We start from the raw sequence: 25,616 nt of genomic DNA, 5'->3' as shown, positions 1-25,616 counted from the left end.
TTCCCCTTTCTCCACATCCTTGCCAACACCTGTTGTTTTGACCAAATATTTAAAGAAAAGTTAATACTCATTCTTTTCAAACAATTCCAAAAAAAGAAAGAAAAAAGAAAAGGAAGGAAAACTTCCAAATTCATTCTATGAGGCCAGTGTTACCCTCATACCAAAACCGGTTAAAGACCCCACTAAAAAAGAGAACCACAGGCAAACATCCCAGATGAACATGGATGCAAAAAATTCTCAAGAAAATACTAGCAAACCAAATCCAACAACACATTTAAAAAATCATTTGCCACATCAAGTAGGATTTAGTTGTGGAATACAAGAGTGGTTCAATATTTTTAAATCAACATGATACAACACATTAATAATACAAATGATAATAACCATATGACTCTTTCAATAGATGCATGAAAAGCATTTGACTAAGTACAACATTCATTCTTGATAAGAAGAAAAAAACCCTCAACATAATAAAGGTTGTATATGCAAAGCCCTCTGATAATATCATTCCCATAGAGGAAAACATAGGCAGTAACCTCTTGACATCAGCTATATACCACCCTCTTACTAGATATGTCTTCTGAGGCAAGAAAAACAAAAGCTAAAATAAACTAGTAGGACTTTATCAAAATAAAAGCTTCTGTACAGCAAAGGAAACAATAAAAAAAACTAAAGACTAAATATCCTATGGAATAGGAGAAGATATTTGCAAATGACATATCTGAGAAAATTTTAGTGTTCAAAATTTACAAAGAGCATGTACTTAAATAAATATCATCCTCAGTGGGGAACAGCTGAGAGCTTTTCCTATATGGTCAGGAACAAGACAGGAAAGTCCAATCTTACCACTGTTACTTAACATAGTACTGGAAGTCCTAACCACAGCAATCAGATAACAAAAAGGAATAAAAGACATCCAAATCTGCAGGGAAGAAGTAAAACTTTCACTATTTGCAGATGACATGATACATTATACAGAAATACCAAAGAATCCACCAAAAAACTGCGAGAATTGATACACAAATTCAGTAAAGTCACAGGATACAAAATCAACATACAGAAATCTGTTGCATTTCTATATGCCAATAATGAATCAGCAGAAATAGAAATTAAGGAATCAATCCTATCTGCAATTGCACCAAAAACAATAGGATACTTAAGAATAAACTTAACTAAAGAGGTGAAAGGCCTATACTCTGAAAACTACAAAACACTAATGAAAGAAATTGAAGACAACACAAAGAAATGGAAAGATATTCATTTCATGCTCATGGATTAGAAGAACAAATATTGTTAAAAAGTTTGTACTGCCCAAAGCAATCTAACCATTTAATTCCATCCCTATCAAAACACCACCAGCATTTGTTACATAGTTAGAAAAACAATCCTAAAATTTGTATGGAACAACAAAAGACCCTGAATAGCCAAAGCAAATTTGAGAAAGAAACGCAAAGCTAGAAGTATCACAATTCACTACTTCCAGTTCTATTACAAAGCTTTAGTGATGAAAACAGTATGGTAATGGCACAAAAATAGACACATACATAAATCAGTGGAACAGAATAGAAAACCTGGAAATGAACCCACAACTATATGGTCAATGAATTTTCGTCAAAGCAGGAATGAATTCCCAACGGGAAAAACACGGCCTCTTCAACAAATAGTGTTGGGAAAACTGGACAGAAACATGCAAAATATCATGTGGGTCTTTCATCCGTGTTGAATTTATTTTCATGTAATACAGTATATAAAGTGGTCTAGGTTCTTTATTTTGCTAATTCTGACATCTGTGTCAGTTATGGATTGATTTCAATTGAGTAATTTATATCCTCATTTTGGGTGTTATTTTCTGCTTGTTTGTATGCCTGTTAATCTATCACTGGATGCCAAGCACTGTCCATTTTACCTTTTGTTTCCTGTGTATTTTTGAATTTGTACCAATATTTTTTAACCTTTATTCTAGGATGCAGTTAAGTTAGAGATATTTTTGTCCTTCCATGTCTTGTTCTTTATGATTTGGCAGGTCTAGAATCATTCTCAGAGTTAATTATTTACCACTCCTGATATAAGTCCTTATTTTTTGAAGTTGTTTTAATTTTTATTTGTTTTTGAGAGAGAGAGAGAGCAGGGGAGGGTCAGAGGGAGAGGGAGACACAGAATCTGAAGCAAGCTCCAGGCTCCAAGCGGTTAGCACAGAACCCGATGAGGGGCTTGAACTTATGAACTGTGAGATCATGACCTGAGTCAAAGTCAGATGCTTAACCGACTAAGCTACCCAGGAGTTCCCTGAGATAAGACCTTAAGTACCCTACCTAATATCCCATGAATTAAGAATTATCGTTAGTCTGGCTAAGGGAAATATATTGGTATTGTTTCTGGCTCTCTGTTAGTGCTGGGTGATGATATTCCCTCTAATCCTATTGGGTGGCTTTTTCTTTGGCTTAAGTAATTTACTCACATATATGAGCTGACCAGGTCTCTACTGAATACTCAAAGAAGAACCTCTGCAGATTTCAGAGATTCTCTGGGAAATTCTCTCCTTTACATTATTCTTTCCTTCATACTCTAGCCATCTTGGTCTCTACAAATTCTCAGTTCTATCTCACCATCTCAAGAAATCTAGCTGGCCCTTTTCTGATTTTGCCATCCCTCTAGCATGGGCTGGAAACTCAATAAGGCATTAAACTGGAACAACAGTTGGGCTCACTTCCTTTGTGTCCTGTCTCTCAGGTATCACTCTCCTTCTTTGCCTTGTCTAGTTTCTTAAAAACCATTGTTATATATATTGTCTTCTATTTTGGTTGTTTAAGGAAATGGTGTTTAAATACGGTCCTTAGTAGTGTCATTACCAGAAATAGAAGTCTCAAAGTCTATATTAGATTTCAATAACTGTATTATACTGCCACAGTGTTGAATGAGGTCACCCAGTTAGAGGAAATCAAATGCAAATAGAAGAGGAATAATGTTAGCTCTGCAACATTTTCAACATGAGTAGTGAAATAAGTAAGGATTAGTAATAATGAATAAGAAATGTCAGAGATGTTAAGGGGAAAAGAAAAAGGAGACCAAGGTGCCCTGGAGACTAAGGGAGGAAAACATTTCAAGAAAAAGTGACAGATAATGTTAATTTCTATGGATAAATGGTAAGACAACACCATGAAAATGGACAAAATCTTCTAGGAAAAGAGTGTAGGTCATTGAATTTGGTGAGGGAGCTAGTAATTTGAGGGAAACAGTGTAAAAAGTGGCTTTCCTTAAGATGAATTTTTTTAAAGAATGAATATTTTTTTAAAATTTTGGCATAATTGTCATATAAAATTAACTTCAGGTATACAATGCAATAATTTCATGCTTATATATATTGTGAAATGATCACCACAATTAACATTTGTCATCATACATAGTTATAAATTTTTTTCTCCTGATGAGAATGAAATTTTTAAAAAGATTTCAGTATGTATGAAGTAGCTCGTAGAGAAGGAAACAACAGAGATATGTAAATTTTCGCTTTGCCTGACACTGTATAACTTGTAAATAAATTAGGGTATACATATTTTAGCACTATACAGGATGTACCCAGTAAGATAAAGAATAGAATTTTTACAAAGCTCTATTACTTAACATAAGGCTTTGAAGACAAAGATGACATTTAGCCAAAATCAGTGAAACTTTTTTGGCATGTGCTACAGCACAATATACATTGTTATAAACAATTTTCTGCTATTTCTTACAAAAATTGATCTAAGAGAAACAAGGATTCTTGCAATCCTATAGACATTTTATTACAACAAAATTCCTTATTTATATTTAACGTGCTTATCTAAACCTTTGGGAAAAGACCATGATTTGGCTTTTATTTGTATTATCAAATTGCCGTTCCAGGCTTCTAGATTACAATAATGAACTGACATATATGCCCAATTTTGTTCACTCCCTATTCCACTAAAATAATGGATTGAAAGGACAGAAAAAGAAAATAGCCATAAAACATTAGAAGTTGGAAAAAGAAATAAAAAAAATTAAAAGAAAAAAAAGGGGCGCCTGGGTGGCGCAGTCGGTTAAGCGTCCGACTTCAGCCAGGTCACGATCTCGTGGTCCGGGAGTTCGAGCCCCGCGTCAGGCTCTGGGCTGATGGCTCGGAGCCTGGACCCTGTTTCCGATTCTGTGTCTCCCTCTCTCTCTGCCCCTCCCCCGTTCATGCTCTGTCTCTCTCTGTCCCAAAAATAAATAAAAAACGTTGAAAAAAAAATTAAAAAAAAAAATAAGTTGGAAAGCAGGCAGCCCTAAATCTTAGCAAAACTGATGAAGTTAAATCCCAACCCAGCAATGGGCAAAGCTAAAAACCAATCTATTTACACCACAGAATCTTTAAAAGGCACAAAAACTGATAGCATCGGTTACCTCTATAACCAGGGTGGACAGAACTAAAATGAGGACCAGGTTGAAAGATGTTTGGGACTTTAGGCCCCATGATCCCTTCTACTCCACAGTGACCTTCCCCAACTGCAGCAGAGATTTGAGTTCTATTTCCTGGAAAGGATAAAACAGAGTGTCAGGACAGAGGGTATCAGGCCCATTCAAGGGCAAGAATACTGTACTGAAAACAAAAATGAAAGGACCAAATGCAAAACTGAATGCTGAATGCAGAAACCACTAATTTTCTTCTCTTGCATACTCCTACAGCGCTGTCAAACCAGATCTTTACCTGAAAGCAGGCAATTGGAAGACTCTTTCCCAGGAAATCTACAAACTGTAAAGGACATAATTTAATGATAATGATGCAGATAGGGGTTTCTCCCCAAAAGCCCACCCAGATAATCCTAGAGTGAAGCTCAAAATTGAAAACAGCAACCCATAGATTAGAGTTTCAAATGAGATTTTTACTTTAAAAAAATGTTTATTTTGAGAGACAGTGAGCAAGTGAGGGTTTGCAGAAAGAGAGGGAGAGAGATAATTCCAAGCAGGCTCCATACTGTCACACAGAGCCTGATGCAGGGCTTGATCCCACAAACTGTGAGATCATGACCTGAGCCGAAATCAAGAGTCAGACACTTAACCGACTGAGCCACCCAGAGGCCCCTCAAATGAGCTTCTTAGTCTTCCATTTTCAAAATAAGTAAACAGTGAAAGACTGGAAGATTTGAGGAAAGACTATAATGGAGGATAGAGGCTGAAAAAAATAGGAAAAAAAATTCAAGGAAACAAACTATGCAAGAATTTGAGAAGTCAGTAAAAGAACTATCATTACTATCCCCCATAGGATAAGAGAACATGTTACGTTCATAAATTAAGAACAAAATACTATAAGAAAAAGGAACATTCAGAGTACAAAAACAAACTCTTGAAAATTAAAAAACATGGCTGCCCATACAAAAAACTCAGCAGAAAGTTTGGATGACAAAGGTGAGAAAATCTCCCAGATGTGAGTGTAAAAGACAATAATATGGAAAATAGGAAAGAAAAAGAAATGAGAATTTCTAAAGACTGGTCCAGAAGATCCAACATTCTACTAATAGTAGTTCCAGAAAGAGCGTATAGAAAAAATAGAGGGCAGGATCAATGAAATAATTTAAGATAATTTTAGATCTCAATGACATTAGTTACCAGTTAAAAAAGATCCATTAATATGCTGATTAGAATGGATGAAAATAGATTCATACCAAGGCATATCATTGTGATATTTCAGAATTCTGAGGACAAATAGATAATTCTACAAACAAAAAGAGAAAAGTAAAGAGAACGAGAGAGATACATAGAGAAATTGCCAAGTCATAGAGAAAGAAAGTAGATTAGTGGTACCTGGAGCTGGGAATCGGAACTAAGGTTAAGTGTTACCAAGCATGAAGAATCTTATAAGTGTGATGGGAATGTTCTAAAACTGGATTGCGGTGATGGTTTCAAAACTCAGTAAATTTCTTAAGAATCATTTAATTGTACACTTAAACTGAGCGGCTTTTATAAAATGTAATTATTCTTCAATAAAGCTATTTTAAAAATGTACCCATAAAAAAGATACATAGGGAAATAGAGAGAAGAAGAGATAGATTTGTAGAAAGTAAAATCACATTATACAAATATATAAAAGTTTAGAATTGGAATGCTTTTGTGTTTCTTACAAACAACACTAAAAGCAAGAAGATAGTGTTAAAATTCCTTCAAATTCTGAAAGAAAATTCTCTCTCATGTAAAATTCTATAGGCAGCCAAACTCTCAAGTATAAAGCTAGAACAAAAATTGTTTCAAACATGCAAAATCTCAAACAATTTACATCCTATGCACTTGTTCTTAAGAAGCTGAGGGAGGATGTCTGCATAAAAACAATAAAGTAAATCAATAAGAAGGAAAATTTAGGATACAGGAAACAGTACCTTCAACATAGGAGACAACCTAAAGAGATCCTTGTGGATAGGATGAAGAGAGATCCCAGGACAACCGCTTTATGCAACACACATAGAAAGCATTAAGACCAGATTGAATCAGTGTGATTCAGAAAGCAGAAATACTGAGAAATACTGAGGGAAGCCATGACCAAGATCTCTGGTCCATTATACTTATTTTTTTAATGTTTATTTATCTTTGAGGAGACACACATACACAGAGTGTGAGTGGGGGAGGGGCAAATAGAGAGGGAGACACAGAATCTGAAGCAGGATCCAGGCTCTGAGCTGTCAGCACGGAGTCCAACGCGGGGCCCAAACTGACAAATGGTGAAATCATGACCTGAGCCGAAGTTGGACACTTAGTCGACTGAGCCACCCAGGCGCCCCCATTATACTTACTTTTAACCAGAAAACATAGCCTGCTGTGGTTTGCTTAGATTCTATGTCTACTTCACTTATCTTAACAGAGTGATGATGAAATTTTGCTCCCCAAGTACCTCCAAATCAATGCCCCCTTTCAGGAGTTAACTAAGAACACTTATTTAATCCCTTAGAATTATTTTGCTTTGATCTATATCTGAAACTAGTGATAGACCATATTGTGCTTAACATCAGAAAATATATAGTATAGCCTGCTTCCTCTAGCCATATTTATGCTGGATGTACTTTACTTGGCCCATACAATAGCACTTCCAAATACTCTGAGGTAAACCCTGACAATTTTCCAGTTTCCACCTATGATCTTACCCACTAACATTTCAGGAAAGATTATGACCTAGAGACTATTCAGCTAATTGGCTTCTGGTAACCTTGATCTAATAAGGGCAATATTGTCCTTTACATGGCTAAGTTTGTGCTTAGTACTCAGTTAAAAGACAAAAACAGGGGTGCCTGGGTGACTCAGTCAGTTAAGTGTCCAACTCTGGATTCGGCTCAGGTCATGGTCTTGTGGTTTGTGAGATAGAGCCCCCGCCTTGGGTTCTGCACTGACAGCACAGAGCCTGCTTGAGATTTTTTTAATCTCTCTTTCTCTTCCTCTCTCTCTCTCTCTCTCTGACCCTCCCCGACCCTCCCCTGTGCTCTCTTTCTCTCTCAAAATAAATAAACTTTTAAAAAGATAAAACAAAAGTACTGTATACAGTATACTCTTACCCAATAAATTGTTTATATATACATTACATAGGTGGTAAGCCTTGGGAATAAAGGAAGGAATTAATGGCACTGAAGTCAGAATAGGGGTTGCTTCTAAGTCAGGAAGAAAGGGAATGCAATTAGGAAGGGACATGTAGGGGTTTGCCAGTATGCTGGTAATGTTCTATTTTGTTGCACGGATGATGAGTGCACATGTGTTTATTCGTTATCATTTTTTAAACTACTCTTGTGTGTCTTATAAACTTGGCTGTATATATAATGTTTCATGTTAAAATAATTTAACTGCTCGGGGCGCCTGGGTGGCGCAGTCGGTTAAGCGTCCGACTTCACCCAGGTCACGATCTCACGGTCCGGGAGTTCGAGCCCCGTGTCAGGCTCTGGGCTGATGGCTCGGAGCCTGGAGCCTGTTTCCGATTCTGTGTCTCCCTCTCTCTCTGCCCCTCCCCCGTTCATGCTCTGTCTCTCTCTGTCCCAAAAATAAATAAACGTTGAAAAAAAAATTAAAAAAAATAATTTAACTGCAGTTTCAGATGTCCTCTATTATCATGCCCATTGGGATATTTTTATATAAAATTCTATTAGGAACACCTGAACAAACTTAGCTTAAGTGATAAAAGTTTAATTATCTCATAACAAGAATTCTAGAAGTAGGAGTCTTCAGAGTTATTATATACTACCTCATCATCAAGGAATTAGTCTCTTCCCACTTTTATTTTGCTTTTGTCCTTAATATGCTGATATCCTTCCTCTCTCTTCTTGGTCAAAAGAAGGCTGCTTTTGCTCCCAGGCATTGTGATTCCACATAACAGATTTCCCAGAACAAAAAAAAAAAAAAAAAAAAAAAGGAGCCAGGACAAAAAAGTCCTTCTAAATTAAGAAAACAAGTCCATTTATGGTGGCATCAAAAATAATACAATAGTTAGAGATAAATTGAATCAAGGAGGTGAAAGATTGATACCCTGGAAACTACAAAACATCACTGAAAGATATTAAAGACATTAATAAATAGAAAGATATCCTGTGTTCATGATTGGAAGACTTAATATAGTTAAATGTCAATACTACCCAAAGTTATCTATAGATTCAATGAAATCCTTATTAAATCCCCAAGACTTTTTTTTTCAGAAAGAAAAATTCATACTCAAATTTATATAGAATATCAAGAAACCCAGAAGAGTTAAAAAAAATCTTTAAAAGATTGAAGGTGAAGGACACACAGTTTCTGATTATAAAACCTACTACAAAACTACAGTAATCAAAAAGGTGTGATACTGGCATGAAGACAGACATATAGACAAATGGAATAGAATAGAGAGCCAGAAATAAATACTCACATATATGGTCAAATGATCTTTGACAAGGATGCCAAGAACATTCAATGGGAGTAAAGATAGTCTTTTCAACAAATGGTGCTGGTAAAACAAATATTGACATGCAAAAGAATGAAGTTAGACCTTTACCTTACACTATATACAAAAATTAATTCAAAATAGATTTAAAAAATTTAAAAGACTTAAAATTTAAATGATAAAACTCTTAGAAGGAATCAAAGGGGAAATTTTCATGACATTGATTTGGCAATAATTTCTTGGACATGACGTCAAAAACACAGGAAACAAAAGAAAACATAAATAAATTGGACTTGATGAAAATTAAAACATATTTGTGCATCAAAGGACATTGTAAACACAGAGAAAAGACAACCTAAAGAATGGGAGAAAATATTTGCAAGCCACATATCTGATAAGGGATTCATATCCAGAATATATAAAGAATTTCCAAAGATCAAAAACAATCCAATAGAAACAGGGGCAAAGAATATATACAAATGGGAAATATGCACATGGATATATGGCCATCATCACAAAGCATTAGGGATATGCAGATCCAGACCACAATGACTACCACTTAATGCCCATTAGAATGGTATGTATGTATGTATGTATGTATGTATGTATTTATTTATTTATAATTTTAAAGTTTATTTATTTATTTTGAGAGAGACAGAGAGAGAGAGCATAAACAGGGGAGGGGCAGAGAGAGGGGGAGAGAGAATCCCAAGCAGGCTCTGCACTGTCAGTGCACAGTGCACAGCCCAACATGGGGCTTAAACTCACAAACTATGAGATCATGACCTAAGCCAAAACCAAGAGTGGGATGCTTACCAGACTGAGCCACCCAGGATCCCTGCTATTATTTGTTTATTTATTTTAAAAAGAAACGTTGGTGAGGAGGTGGGAAAACTGGAACCCCTTAGCATTGCTGGTGGAATTATAAAGTGCTGAAGCTGCTATGGAAAACAGTATAGCAGTTCCTAAAAATATTAAACACAAAACTACCATATGATCCAGCAATTTCACTTTGTAGTGTATCTCAAAAGAATTGAGGGGTACCTGGGTGGCTCAGTCTGGTAAGCATCTGACTCTTACCTCTGCTTAGGTCATGGTCTCATGATTCATGAGATCAAACCCCGTGTTGGGCTATATGCTGACAGCACAGAGCCTGCTTGGGAGTCTCTCTCTCTCTCTCTCTTTCTCTCTCTCTCTCTCTCTCTCCCTCTCTCTCTCTGTCTCTCTCTCTCTGCTCCTCCCCCGTTTGTGCTATCTCTTTCTCTCTCAAAATAAGTAAATAAACATTAAGTAAACACAGAATTGAATGAAAGGACTCAGATATTTTTCAATGTTCCTAATAGCATCATAATTAACAATATCCAAAAAGTGGAAAGAACCCAATTGTTTGTTGATGCATATATGGACAACCAAAATGTGGTGTATATGCCCAACATCATATTACTTAGCTTTAAAAATGAATAAAATTATGACACATGTTATATCATAGATGAATCTGAAAGATATTATGCCAAGTAGAATAAGCCAAATACACAAAAATCAAGCATTATATGATTTAATTTATATAAGATACCTAGAATAGTAAAATTCATAGATACAAAAAGTATAATAATGGTTATCAGCTCTCTATGAGGGTGGAATGTGGATTTATTGCTTAATAGGTACAAAGTTTCAGTTTTGGATGATGAAAAATTTTGGAAATGGATAGTGGAAATGGTTGCATGATTTTGTGAGTATACTTAATACCACTGGATTGTACGCTTAAAATGCAACTTAAGAAATTTTAGGGTGCCTCATTTGTTTGAGCATCTGTCTTTTTATTTCGGCTCAGGTCATGATCCTGGGGTTGTGGGACCAAGCCCTGCATTGGGCTTCACAATGAGCATGGAGCCTGCTTAAGATTCTCTCTCTCTCCCTCTGCTCCTCTCCCCTGATCACATATTCTCTCTCTCTCTCTCTCTCTCTGTGTCTAAAAATGCATCTTATTCTGTTCTCTCTTTTATTAATGAGGAAATTCCCCAGCAGATTCCATTTACTATTTATTGGCAAAAAATATTACACCATTCTTATATCAATCTGGCAAATAGAAACAGGTCTGACATGACTGGTTCTAACTAGAGGTTCTCAAATCTATTATACCCAATGCTTTTATTTATTAAAATATTTTAAATTTAGGGGTTCCTGGGTGGCTCAGTAGGTTGGGCATCTGACTTTGGCTCAGGTCATGATCTCACAGCCTGTGAGTTTGAGCCCCATGTCGGGCTTTGTGCTGACCGCTCAGAGCCTGGAGTCTGCTTCAGATTCTGTGTCTCCCTCTCTCTCTGCCCCTCCCTCTCTCTCTCTCTCTCTCTCAAAAATAAATAAACATAAATTTTAAAAAAATTTAAAAATGTTTTAAATTTATTTTAGAACTGATTTTATATATATATATATATATATATATATATATATATATATAATTGACATATAACTGTTAGTTTTAGGTACATAACATAATGATTTGATATATGTATATATTGCAAAGTGATTACTATAACAAGTTTAGTTAGTATTCATCACCACACATAGTGACACATTTTTGGTGTGATGAGATTTAAGCTAATGTTCTCTTAGCAACTTTCAAATGTCCAATACAGTATTTTGGACAATACCCATAATGCTGTACATTACATCCCCAGGACTTATTCATCTTATAACTGGGAGTTTGTACTCTTTGGCCATATTCATCCATTTCACCCACTGCCCCCCACTCTGCCTCTGGCAACCACCAATCTGTTCTCTGTATCTATGTACTTTCTTTCTTTCTTCTTCTTTTTTCTTGATTCTACATATAAATGAGATCATATAATGATTGTTGTTTTCTGACCTATTTCACTTAACATAATACTCTCAGTTCCATTCATGTTGCTGAAAATGGCAAGATTTCTTTTTTTGTAGCTGAATAATAATTATATATATACATATAAATATATACATACATTTGAATAATAATTATATATACATATAAATATATACACACATTCTTTATTAAGTCATTGATGGACATGTAGGATGTTTCTATGTCTTGGTTATTGTAATAAATATGAAGATAAATCTTTTTGAGATAGTGATTTTGTTTCCTTTGGATAAATAATCAGAAGTGGAATTGCTGGATCATATGGTAGTTCTATTTTTATTTTTTTGAGGAATCTCCATGCTTTTTTCCATAGTTGTTGCACCAATTTACATTCTTACCCATAGTGCATAAGGGTTCCTTTTCTCCACATCCTAACCATCACTTGTCATTTCTTTGTCCTTTTGATAATATACATTCTAACAAGTGTGAGGTATAAGATGCATCTCCTGGTTTTGATTTGCATTTCATTGATGACTAATAATGTTGAGCTAATAATGTTTCCTGTTGTATATCTGTTGACCTTTCATGTGAATTTGGTAAATGTTTATCCAGATCCAGATCCTCTGCCCGTTTTTAATTGAATTATTATATTCTATCAAGTTATATAGGTTATTTAATATTATGGATATTAATCAGTTATCATATATATGATTTGCATATATATTCTCCCATTCAATAGGTTGCTTTTTCATTTTGTTGATGGTTTCCTTTGCTGTGTAGAAGCTTTTTAGTTTGATGTAGTCCTACTTGTTTATTTTGTTTTTGTTGTATTTGCTTTTGATGTCAAATAAAAAGTATCATTGCCAAGATCAATGTCAAGAAGTTTACTTTCTTTATTATCTTCTAAGAATTTTATAGTTTCAGGAGTTACATTCAAGTCTTTAATTTATTTTGAGTTGAATTTATAAATGGTGTAAGACAGTGGTCTAGTTTCATTCTTTCATATACAGCTGTCCAGTTTTCTCAACCATTTATTGAAGAGACTGTCCTTCTCCGTTATATATTCTTTGCTCTTCTGTTGTAAATTAATTGACCATATATGTGTGGGTTTATTTTGGGGCTCTCTATTCTGTTCCATTGATCTATGTGCCTATTTTTACATAAATACTCTGGGTTTTGATTATTTTAGTTTTGTAATATAGTTTGAAATCAGAAAGTGTGATGCTTCTAGCTTTCTTCTACCTCATTTGCTTTGGCTATTTGGGGGCTTTTATAATTCCATACAAATTTTAGAGGTGTTCGTTCTATATCTGTGTGGAAAATGCCATTGGAATTTTTATATGGATTGCAATGAATCTGTAGGTTGCTTTTAATAGTATGGGAAATTTAACAATATTAATTCTTCCAATCTGAGAACAGAATGTCTTTCCATTTATTCATGTCTTTTTAAAATTTCTTTTATGAATGTCTTAGTTTTCAGTGTATAGGTCTTTCACCTCCTTGGTTAAATTTATTCCTAGGTATTTTTATGCACTGTAAATGTGATTATTTTTAAAATTTCTCTTTCTGATAACTCCTTAATAGTGTATAGAAACACAACTAATTTTTGTATATTAATTTTGTATCTTGCAATTTTACTGATTTGCTTAGTTTTAACAGTCTTTTGGTGAAGTCTTTATGTTTTTCTGTATAATACCACACCATCTGCAGATAGAGACAGTTTGACTTCCTTTGTTCCAATTAGGATGCATTGTATTTCTTTGTCTTGCCTAATTGTTCTGGCTAGGATTTCTAGTAGTACATTAAATAAAAGTAGCTAGAGTGGGCATCCTTTTCTTGTTCTTTATCTTAAAGGAAGAGCTTTCTGTTTTTCACTATTAAGTGTTCTTACAAAAGAACACTTATGTAATCCTTTGGTTAAGTGTCCACCTAATCATATATTTAACAGGATGTAATACAAGAGGATTTTTAGAATTATAAAATATTAAAGCTGTAATATACCTTAAAGTTCATATAGTCAAGTTTCCTCTATTTCATATGAGGAAAATAAAGTATATAAACTAATATAATTATAAAGTTAATTTACTTTAATACACCAAGACATGACAGGAATCTAGTCCTTCTGTTTTGGAAGCTAGTGTCTTTTACATGGCACCATACTGTTACTGTGCTCATAGTTTTCACACCCATGATTGCACATGAAAGATGAGTGTGCACAAATGTGTGCATGCACGTGCATGTGCACACACACACACACACACATCCACACCAAACACTATCTGAAAAACATTAGCTTTCTTAGGGAGGTGAGGAAGGTAAACAGGCAAAATAGTAACCTATTTTAATTTTTTCTGTTAACAGATATTTTTAGTTCAAGATTTTTTGTATTTATTAAATTTTCACATTCTGCTACAAAATGCTTACACATTAGTAGAGAAGATCTAAAATATTGACGCATTATAGATTATCATTGGAGCAGTGAACTTATACAAGTGGACAGAAACTTGAGTGTTTGAGAACTTGGTGGGCTCCTGTAGGAGGCTGGCTAAAACCAGTGAGAGTAGGAATTGTGTTGGCTGGAAGAACTACACCACTTTCTGAGGTGTTTCCGAAAAAGTTATTTGGTATTCAAAAGGAATAGGAAACCTTTGGAGGTTGTGACTTAAGCAATCCTCACTACCAGGAGGTTAAATCTTCTGTGCAGTGTACAGTACTAAACAATTGCTGGTAGTCATCTTATTCAGAATTCAATTACCTATTGTGAGCACAACTGACATCCAAAGGCCAGTCTATACATATTAGGCCTCCTTTATAATGAGTGTGGGTGGTGGGGTAATATGTTGGAAACATTCAGACAAGAGATACACAGAATACCAGTTTCCAATGCACCACATCTAAAGAGAGGCAAGATGTGCTAGGTAGGATAATAGACAAAAAAAAAAAAAAAAAAGAAATGTGGAGGGAGATAAAGGGTAAATCCCAGCCTAATGACATACTTGCTTAAAGGAAGGAAAGAGTGTTTTAGCTCATGGTCAAATCTTGCCTTACCTTGTCTCACTTCTTTATTTACTGATTTTATTTCCTTTCTTACCTGGACTTTCATATTTGAAGACACTTCCTGGCAATGACCTCTGATTTGCCACCCTAGCAGCACTACCTTAAACAACATCTTTTCTCCGACTCCATCACTCTTATACCATCAATATACTAAGTTTCTTCTTGCTTTTGGGGTAGGGCAAGTAAACTCAGGGAAACATGCAGATACTAAAGGAGTCACTAGAGTGCAGAATGGGAAATCTAGCAAAGAAGGTCCTAGAAGAACACATAAGTTGAAGCAAGACCACCAGATCTTTCCTCTGAGTAGATTAAAATAACCCAATATACACTGGAAAATGAAATTGAATTTAAAAAGGCATTTTCTGTGATATTTTTTGTTGCTTTAAGGACTAACATGGGAGCCAGACTCAAGGTTGTAAGGCAATTATAGATGAAGCAAGTCAAAAACAAACAAAACCCATTTAGTCCAAGGGCATCATTTTATGGATGTGATTTTTTATGTTCTTGCTTCCAAAGTTATCGACATAAATAATTAGGGTAGTCATTCATTGCTGACATTATTTCTTCTGTTTCATTTTGCCCTTCTAGTCAACCTTCAACCCAGCATAAGACACTTAAGTTGTGGCAAGCAAAAAGCAAACACAAAAACTTACAGTAACTCAACTTAGTATTTCTGTTATGATTTGAGAAATTATATTAGTGTCTTGGAATAGCAGGATTAGAAGAGGTCTTGGATATTATCTAGCCCAGTGGTCCTTAAAATGTCATCTACAAACTCCTGGAGATTCTCAAGATCCTTTTTAAGGGGGTATGTGCCATTGATCTATGTGTCTGTTTTTGTGCCAGTACCATACTGTCTGGATGGTTACAGCTTTGTAGTACAGCTTGAAGTTCGGGATTGTGATCCCTCCAGCTTTGTTTTTCTTTTTCAACATTACTTTGGCTATTCAGGGTCTTTTCTTCTTCCATACAAATTTTAGAATGGTTTTTCTACCTCTGTGAAGAATGTTGGTATAATTTTTATAGGGATTGCATTGAATGTGTATATTGCTTTGGGTAGTATAGACATTTTAACAATATTTGTTCTTCTAATCCATGAACATGGAATATTTTTCCATTTCTTTCTGTCTTCTTCAATTTCTTTCATAAGCATTCTATAGTTTTCAGAGTACAGACCATTTATCTTTTTAGTTAGGTTTATTCCTAGGTAGCTTGTGGTTTTTGGTATAATTGTAAATGGGATTCATTCCTTGATTTCTCTTTCTGCTGCTTCGTTATTGGTGCATAGAAATGCAACAGATTTCTGTATATTGATTATATCCCGAGACTCTGACAAATTCATATATCAATTCTAGCAGTTTTTTGGTGGAGTCATTGGGTTTTCCAATTCGAGTATCATGTCCTCTGCGAAAAGTGAAAGTTTGATTTCCTCCTTGCTGATTTGGATGCCTTTTATTCCTTTGTGTTGTTTGACTGCTGAGGCTAGGACTTCCAGTACTATGTTGAACAACAGTGGTGAAAGTCGATATCCCTGATGTGTTCCTGACCTGAGGGGGAAAGCTCTCACTTTTTCCCCATTGAGGATGATATTAGCTGTGGGCCTTTCATATGGCCTTTATGATATTGAGGTATGTTCCTTCTATCCTGACTTTCTTGAAGGTTTTTATCAAGGAAGTATGCTGTATTTTATCAAATGCTTTTTCTTCATCTATTGGGAGAATCATATGGTTCTTATCCTTTCTTTGAATAATCTGGTATATCACACTGATTGATTTGTGAATATTCAACCAGCCTTGAATACCAGGAATAAATCCCACTTGATCATGGTGAATAATTCTTTTAATTGAATTTACATTTGAATTTGATTTGCTAAGATCCACTTGAGAATTATTGCATCCAGTTTAATTGGGAATATAGTCCTGTAGTACTCCTTTTTAGTGAAGTCTTTGTCTGGTTTTGGAATCAAGGTAATGCCAGCTTCATAGAATGAATTTGGAAGCTTTTATTTCATTTCTATTTTTGGAACACTTTGAGAAGAATAGGTATTAACTCTTTAAATATCTGGTAGAATTCCCCTGGGAAGCCATCTGGCCCTGAACTCTTGTTTTTTGGAAGATTTTTGATAAATGATTTAATTTCATTCCTGGTTATAGGCCTATGTAAATTTTCTACTTCTTGTTTGACTTTTGGTAGTTTGTGAGTTTCTAGAAATTTTTATGTTTCTTCCAGATTACTCAGTTTGTTGGCATACAGGTTTACATAGTGTTCTTTTATACTTGTTTTTATTTATGTGGTGTTGGTTGTGATATCTCCTCTTTCATTCATTAAAAAATTTTTAAGTATTTATTTATTTTTTTAAGAAAGAGAGACAGAGTAGGAGCAGGGGAGGGGCAGAGAGAGAGAGAGAGAGAGAGAGAAAGAGAGAGACACCAATTCTGAAGCAGGTTCCAGGCTCTAAGCTGTCAGCATAGAGCCTAATACAGGGCTAGAACCACAAATCCTGAGATCATGACCTGAGCCAAAGTTGGACGCTTAAATGACTGAGCCACCAGGTTCCCCAATTTATAATTTTATCTCATTGGGTCCTTTCTATTTTCTTTTTGATAAGTCTGGGTAGGGAGTTATCCATTTCATTTATTCTTCCAAAGAACCATCATTTAGTTTCATTGATCAGTTATATTTCCCCCCCATATCTTCTATTTCTGCTGCAATCTTTCTTATTTCCCTTCTTCTGCTGGCTTTAGGCTTTTTTTGCTGCTCCTTTTTTAGCTCCTTTAGGTATAAAGTTAGGTTGTGTATTTGGGACCTTTCTTGCTTTTGAGACAGGCCAGAATTTGCAATGTACTTTCCTCTTAAGATTGCTTTTGTTGCATCCCAAAAGATTTGACCGGTCATGTTTTCATTTTAATTTGTTTCCATGTATTTTTTTTTTATTTCTTCTGTAATTTCCTGGTTAACCCATTCATTCTTTAGTGGGATATTCTTTAACCTTCATGTATTTGAGGACTTTCCAAATTTTTGTGGTTGATTTCAAGTTTCATATCATTGTGATCTGATAATATGAATGGTATGATGTCAATATTTTTGTACCTATTGAGGGCTGATTCATGACCCAGTAGGTGATCTATTCTGGAGAATGTTCCATGTGCACTCAAGAAGAATGTATTCTTCTGCTTTGGGATGAAATGTTCTGAATATACCTGTTAAGTCCATTTGGTCCAGTGTGTCATTCAAAGCCATTTTTTTCCTTGTTGATTTCCTGCAAAGATGATCTGTCCATTGTTGTAAATAGGGTATTAAAGTCTCCTTCTCTTATGGTATTATTATCATTGAGTTTCTTTATGTTTGGGAATGATTTATATATTTGGGTATCCAAGTTGGGGGTGTAAATATTTACAACAGTTAGAGCTTCTTGATGGATATAGCCCTTAATTATGATATAATGTCCATTTTAATCTCTTGTTATAGTCTTTGTTTTAAAAATCTAGTTTGTTTGATATAAGGATGGTTACTCTGGCTTTCTTTTGATGTATGTATGCTTTTTAACTAGGTATACTTTGAATTGTTTATTGAAGTAAACCTGAAAAAAAAGTGTGGGGAAGACTAATCCCCCCAAAAAGAGAAAAGCAAAGGGAACTAAAAAAACAGAGAATCAAAAACTATGAGGGTGATTCCAACAAAAAGGAAAGGAGAAAAGAAGGAAAAATAAAAGAATAAAAATGACTGAACCACAAAAAAAGAGCAAAGGAAATGAAAGAAGAAAAAAAAAACAATAAGAATCCATGAACCTGATTCCAAAAGTAAAAAAAGAGAAAGAAATGCAGGTGTCCTTTTGAAGCACTAGATTTTCAGTGCACTTGGTGCATGGAGGGTGCTGGCTGTGCTTGTCTTGTGGAGGAAAGGCCTGCTGCATTGGCCCAGAGTCAGTCTTGCCCCAGTAAATAAACATTTGCAAGGCACGGGGGGTGGGGGTTTGGTGTCCTGTCTCCAGTGGGGGCAGCTGTGATGCTTTCGGAAATTCCACCATGTTGGTTTTGGGGGAAAAATGATGCCACCCCAATCTCTCATCTCCAGACCAGGGATCTCACATCCCATGCTGTTCAGGCAGCCCTCAAAGAATAGTGAGGACAGTCAGCTTGTCATGGGTCACAACTCTCCTGCGTTTTCTCTTTGGCGTGCTGCTGGGATTCAAAATGCAAAGTCTTAGAGGAGCCAGCATAGTGCACATCTACTCCCTCCTCTGGAGTAGAGCCTCTCCCCACTGCTGATAAATCGCCTTTGGCTGGTACCTGCAGCATCTGTTGTCCTTGGGGAGGCAATAAACCCTCTTCCAAAAGTACTCCAGGAAGGAAAATGTTCTCACGCAAGGTACTCCATATATCCCTACACCATGCTCTGTCCACTCCAGAGAAAGTTGCACACTTCCAGAATCTCAGAGTTTGAGTTCCAAACACTGTTGAAAATAAACAGACAGACAAACAAACTGGGACACTTAGTACTTCCTGCTCCCAAGTTCATGGTCCAGAAAGGTTTTCTTCATGTGCTAACTAGATGATGAACTTTCACAACCCCTCTCTCTTTTTCTCCCTTTTGCCTCTCCATGTAAAGGGTTCCCTCTCTTCCATGGCACCGCCATTTTTGTCTCCCCCAATTCACTTGTATGTACCTTGCACTTGCCAAGCTGTCTCCCTCCAACTGTGCATCTGCCAATCTATAGATCAATTTCCTGGCGCTCCAAGTGATCTGACTTCAATACAGCTGTGTTTGGGTGGAGAGAGGGAAGATGGCGGCGTAGTAGCACGCTGGGCTCACCACGCGTCCTGCTGATCACTTAGTTTCCACCTACACCTGCCTAAATAACCCAGAAAACCGCCAGAGGATTAGCAGAACAGAGTCGCTGGGGCCAAGCGCAGACGAGAGGCCCACGGAAGAGGGTAGGAAGGGCGGCGAGGCGGTGCGCGCTCCACGGACTGGCGGGAGGGAGCCGGGGCGGAGGGGCGGCTCGCCGGCCAAGCAGAGCCCCCAAGTCTGGCTTGCAAAAAGCGGAGGGGCCTGACGGACTGTGTTCCCACAGCAAGCCCCACTTAGCGGCTGGGAGGTCATAAGTTAACAGCTCTGCTCAGAAAGCGGGAAGGCTGGAGGACAAAGGGAAGGAGAGCTGCTGAGCCCCCTGACGACAGAGCTCAGTTTGGTGGGGAACAAAGGCGCTGGCCAGCGCCATCTCCCCCGCCTATCCGCCAGCCAAAATCCCAAAGAGAACCAGTTCCTGCCAGGGAACTTGCTCGCTCCCCGCAAACACCCAACTCTGCGCTTCTGCGGAGCCAAACCTCCGGCAGCGGATCTGACTCCCTCCTGCTGCCACAGGGCCCCACCTGAAGTGGATCACCTAAGGAGAAGCAAGCTAAGCCTGCCCCTCCTGCCCCTGTGCACCTTGCCTACCCACCCCAGCTAAGATGCCAGATCCCCAGCATCACAAGCCTGGCAGTGTGCAAGTAGCCCAGACAGGCCACCACCCCCCCACAGTGAATCCCGCCCCTAGGAGAGGGGAAGAGAAGGCAAACACCAGTCTGACTGTGGACACAGCGGTGGGCTGGGGGCAGACATCAGGTCTGACTGCGGCTCCACCCACCAACTCCAGTTATACACCACAGCACAGGGGAAGTGCCCTGCAGGTCCTCACCATGCCAGGGACTATCCAAAATGACCAAGCGGAAGAATTCCCCTCAGAAGAATCTCCAGGAAATAACAACAGCTAATGAGCTGATCAAAAAGGATTTAAATAATATAACAGAAAGTGAATTTAGAATAATAGTCATAAAATTAATTGCTGGGCTTGAAAACAGTATAGCTGACAGCAGAGAATCTCTTGCTACAGAGATCAAGGGACTAAGGAACAGTCACGAGGAGCTGAAAAACACTTTAAACGAAATGCATAACAAAATGGAAACCACCACGGCTCAGATTGAAGAGGCAGAGGAGAGAATAGGTGAACTAGAAGATAAAGTTATGGAAAAAGAGGAAGCTGAGAAAAAGAGAGATAAAAAAATCCAGGAGTATGAGGGGAAAATTAGAGAACTAAGTGATACACTCAAAAGAAATAATATACGCATAATTGGTATCCCAGAGGAGGAAGAGAGAGGGAAAGGTGCTGAAGGGGTACTGGAAGAAATAATAGCTCAGAACTTCCCTGAAGTGGGGAAGGAAAAAGGCATTGAAATCCAAGAGGCACAGAGAACACCCTTCAGACGTAACTTGAATCGATCTTCTGCACGACATATCATAGTGAAACTGGCAAAATACAAGGATAAAGAGAAAATTCTGAAAGCAGCAAGGGGTAAACGTGCCCTCACATATGAAGGGAGACCTATAAGACTCGTGACTGATCTCTCTTTTGAAACTTGGCAGGCCAGAAAGAATTGGCACGAGATTTTCAGTGTGCTAGACAGAAAAAATACGCAGCCGAGAATCCTTTATCCGGCAAGTCTGTCATTTAGAATAGAAGGAGAGATAAAGGTCTTCCCAAACAAACAAAAACTGAAGGAATATGTCACCACTAAGCCAGCCCTACAAGAGATCCTAAGGGGGACCCTGTGAGACAAAGTACCAGAGACATCACTACAAGCATAAAACAAACAGACATCACAATGACTCTGAACCCATGTCTTTCTATAATAACACTGAATGTAAATGGATTAAATGCGCCAACCAAAAGACATAGGGTATCAGAATGGATAAAAAAACAAGACCCATCTATTTGCTGTCTACAAGAGACTCATTTTAGACCTGAGGACACCTTTAGATTGAGAGTTAGGGGATGGAGAACTATTGATCATGCTACTGGAAACCAAAAGAAAGCTGCAGTAGCCATACTTATATCAGACAAACTAGACTTTAAATTAAAGGCTGTAACAAGAGATGAAGAAGGACATTATATAATAGTGACAAGGTCTATCCATCAGGAAGGGCTACCAATTATAAATGTCTATGCGCCGAATACCGGAGCACCCAAATATATAAAAGAATTACTCATAAACATAAGCAACCTTATTGATAAGAATGTGGTAATTGCAGGGGATTTTAACACCCCACTTACAGAAATGGATAGATCATCTAGACACACGGTCAATAAAGAAACAAGGGCCCTGAATGAGACATTGGATCAGATGGACTTGACAGATATATTTAGAACTCTGGATCCCAAAGCAACAGAATAGACTTTCTTCTCGAGTGCACATGGAACATTCTCCAAGATAGATCATATACTGGGTCACAAAACAGCCCTTCATAAGTTTACAAGAATTGAAATCATACCATGCATACTTTCAGACCACAATGCTATGAAGCTTGAAATCAACCACAGAAAAAAGTCTGGAAAACTCCAAGTCTCCAAAAGCATGGAGGTTAAAGAACACCCTACTAACGAATGAGTGGGTCAACCAGGCAATTCGAGAAGAAATTAAAAAATATATGGAAACAAACGAAAATGAAAATACAACAATCCAAACGCTTTGGGACGCAGCGAAGGCAGTCCTGAGAGGAAAATACATTGCAATCCAGGCCTATCTCAAGAAACAAGAAAAATCCCAAACACAAAATCTAACAGCACACCTAAAGGAAATAGAAGCAGAACAGCAAAGGCAGCCTAAACCCAGCAGAAGAAGAGAAATAATAAAGATCAGAGCAGAAATAAACAATATAGAATCTAAAAAAACTGTAGAGCAGATCAACGAAACCAAGAGTTGGTTTTTTGAAAAAATAAACAAAATTGACAAACCTCTAGCCAGGCTTCTCAAAAAGAAAAGGGAGAGGACCCAAATAGATAAAATCATGAATGAAAATGGAATTATTACAACGAATCCCTCAGAGATACAAACAATTACCAGGGAATACTATGAAAAATTATATGCCAACAAATTGGACAACCTGGAAGAAATGGACAAATTCCTAAACACCCACACTCTTCCAAAACTCAATCAGGAGGAAATAGAAAGCTTGAACAGACCCATCACCAGTGAAGAAATTGAATCGGTTATCAAAAATCTCCCAACAAATAAGAGTCCAGGACCAGATGGCTTCCCAGGGGAGTTCTACCAGACGTTTAAATCAGAGATAATACCTATCCTTCTCAAGCTATTCCAAGAAATAGAAAAGGGAAGGAAAACTTCCAGACTCATTCTATGAAGCCAGTATTCCTTTGATTCCTAAACCAGACAGAGACCCAGTCAAAAAAGAGAACTACAGGCCAATATCCCTGATGAATATGGATGCAAAAATTCTCAATAAGATACTAGCAAATCGAATTCAACGGCATATAAAAAGAATTATTCACCATGATCAAGTGGGATTCATTCCTGGGATGCAGGGCTGGTTCAACATTCGCAAATCAATCAACGTGATACATCACATTAACAAAAAAAAAAAGAGAAGAACCATATGATCCTGTCAATCGATGCAGAAAAGGCCTTTGACAAAATCCAGCACCCTTTCTTAATAAAAACCCTTGAGAAAGTCGGGATACAAGGAACATACTTAAAGATCATAAAAGCCATTTATGAAAAGCCCACAGGTAACATCATCCGCAACGGGGGAAAACTGAGAGCTTTTTCCCTGAGATCAGGAACACGACAGGGATGCCCACTCTCACCACTGTTGTTTAACATAGTGCTGGAAGTGCTAGCATCAGCAATCAGACAACAAAAGGAAATCAAAGGCATCAAAATTGGCAAAGATGAAGTCAAGCTTTCGCTTTTTGCAGATGACATGATATTATACATGGAAAATCTGATAGACTCCACCAAAAGTCTGCTAGAACTGATACATGAATTCAGCAAAGTTGCAGGATACAAAATCAATGTACAGAAATCAGTTGCATTCTTATACACTAATAATGAAGCAACAGAAGGACAAATAAAGAAACTGATCCCATTCACAATTGCACCAAGAAGCATAAAATACCTAGGAATAAATCTAACCAAAGATGTAAAGGATCTGTATGCTGAAAACTATAGAAAGCTTATGAAGGTAATTGAAGAAGATTTAAAGAAATGGAAAGACATTCCCTGCTCATGGATTGGAAGAATAAATATTGTCAAAATGTCAATACTACCCAAAGCTCTCTACACATTCAATGCAATCCCAATCAAAATTGCACCAGCATTCTTCTCGAAACTAGAACAAGCAATCCTCAAATTTATATGGAACCACAAAAGGCCCCGAATAGCCAAAGTAATTTTGAAGAAGAAGACCAAAGCAGGAGGCATCGCAATCCCAGACTTTAGCCTCTACTACAAAGCTGTCATCATCAAGACAGCATGGTATTGGCACAAAAACAGACACATGGACCAATGGAATAGAATAGAAACCCCAGAACTAGACCCACAATCATATGGCCAACTCATCTTTGACAAAGCAGGAAAGAACATCCAATGGAAAAAAGACAGTCTCTATAACAAATGGTGCTGGGAGAACTGGACAGCAACATGCAGAAGGTTGAAACTAGACCACTTTCTCACACCATTCACAAAAATAAACTCAAAATGGATAAAGGACCTGAATGTGAGGCAGGAAACCATCAAAACCTTAGAGGAGAAAGCAGGAAAAGACCTCTCTGACCTCAGCCACAACAATTTCTTACTCGACACATCCCCAAAGGCAAGGGAATTCAAAGCAAAAGTGAATTACTGGGACCTTATGAAGATAAAAAGCTTCTGCACAGCAAAGGAAACAACCAACAAAACTAAAAGGCAACCAACGGAATGGGAAAAGATATTTGCAAATGACATATCGGACAAAGGGCTAGTATCCAAAATCTATAAAGAGCTCACCAAACTCCACACCCGAAAAGCAAATAACCCAGTGAAGAAATGGGCAGAAAACATGAATAGACACTTCTCTAAAGAAGACATCCGGATGGCCAACAGGCACATGAAAAGATGTTCAGCGTCGCTCCTTATCAGGGAAATACCAATCAAAACCACACTCAGGTATCACCTCACGCCAGTCAGAGTGGCCAAAATGAACAAATCAGGAGACTCTAGATGCTGGAGAGGATGTGGAGAAACGGGAACCCTCTTGCACTGTTGGTGGGAATGCAAATTGGTGCAGCCGCTCTGGAAAGCAGTGTGGAGGTTCCTCAGAAAATTTAAAATAGACCTACCCTATGACCCAGCAATAGCACTGCTAGGAATTCATCCAAGGGACACAGGAGTACTGATGCATAGGGGCACTTGTACCCCAATGTTCATAGCAGCACTCTCAACAATAGCCAAATTATGGAAAGAGCCTAAATGTCCATCAACTGATGAATGGATAAAGAAATTGTGGTTTATATACACTATGGAATACTACGTGGCAATGAGAAAAAATGAAATATGGCCTTTTGTAGCAACGTGGATGGAACTGGAGAGTGTGATGCTAAGTGAAATAAGCCATACAGAGAAAGACAGATACCATATGGTTTCACTCTTATGTGGATCCTGAGAAACTTAACAGGAACCCATGGGGGAGGGGAAGGAAAAAAAAAAAAGAGATTAGAGTGGGAGAGAGCCAAAGCATAAGAGACTGTTGAGAACTGAGAACAAACTAAGGGTTGATGGGGGGTGAGAGGGAGGAGAGGGTGGGTGATGCGTATTGAGGAGGGCACCTTTTGGGATGAGCACTGGGTGTTGTATGGAAACCAATTTGACAATAAATTTCATATATAAATAAAAAATAATAATAAAATAAAAGTATAATGTGAAAAAAAATAAACTTAAATTTTTGAAAAAAAAATACAGCTGTGTTTGAAGGGCAAGGAAAGCCCAGGGCCCCCCTACTTCTCTGCCATCTTAACTCATCCAAATT

Source organism: Herpailurus yagouaroundi, unplaced genomic scaffold, assembly GCF_014898765.1.
Source record: "Herpailurus yagouaroundi ecotype Mexico unplaced genomic scaffold, PumYag 67623, whole genome shotgun sequence".
NCBI classification, from domain to species: domain Eukaryota; kingdom Metazoa; phylum Chordata; class Mammalia; order Carnivora; family Felidae; genus Herpailurus; species Herpailurus yagouaroundi.
This window is presented reverse-complemented; position numbering follows the sequence as displayed.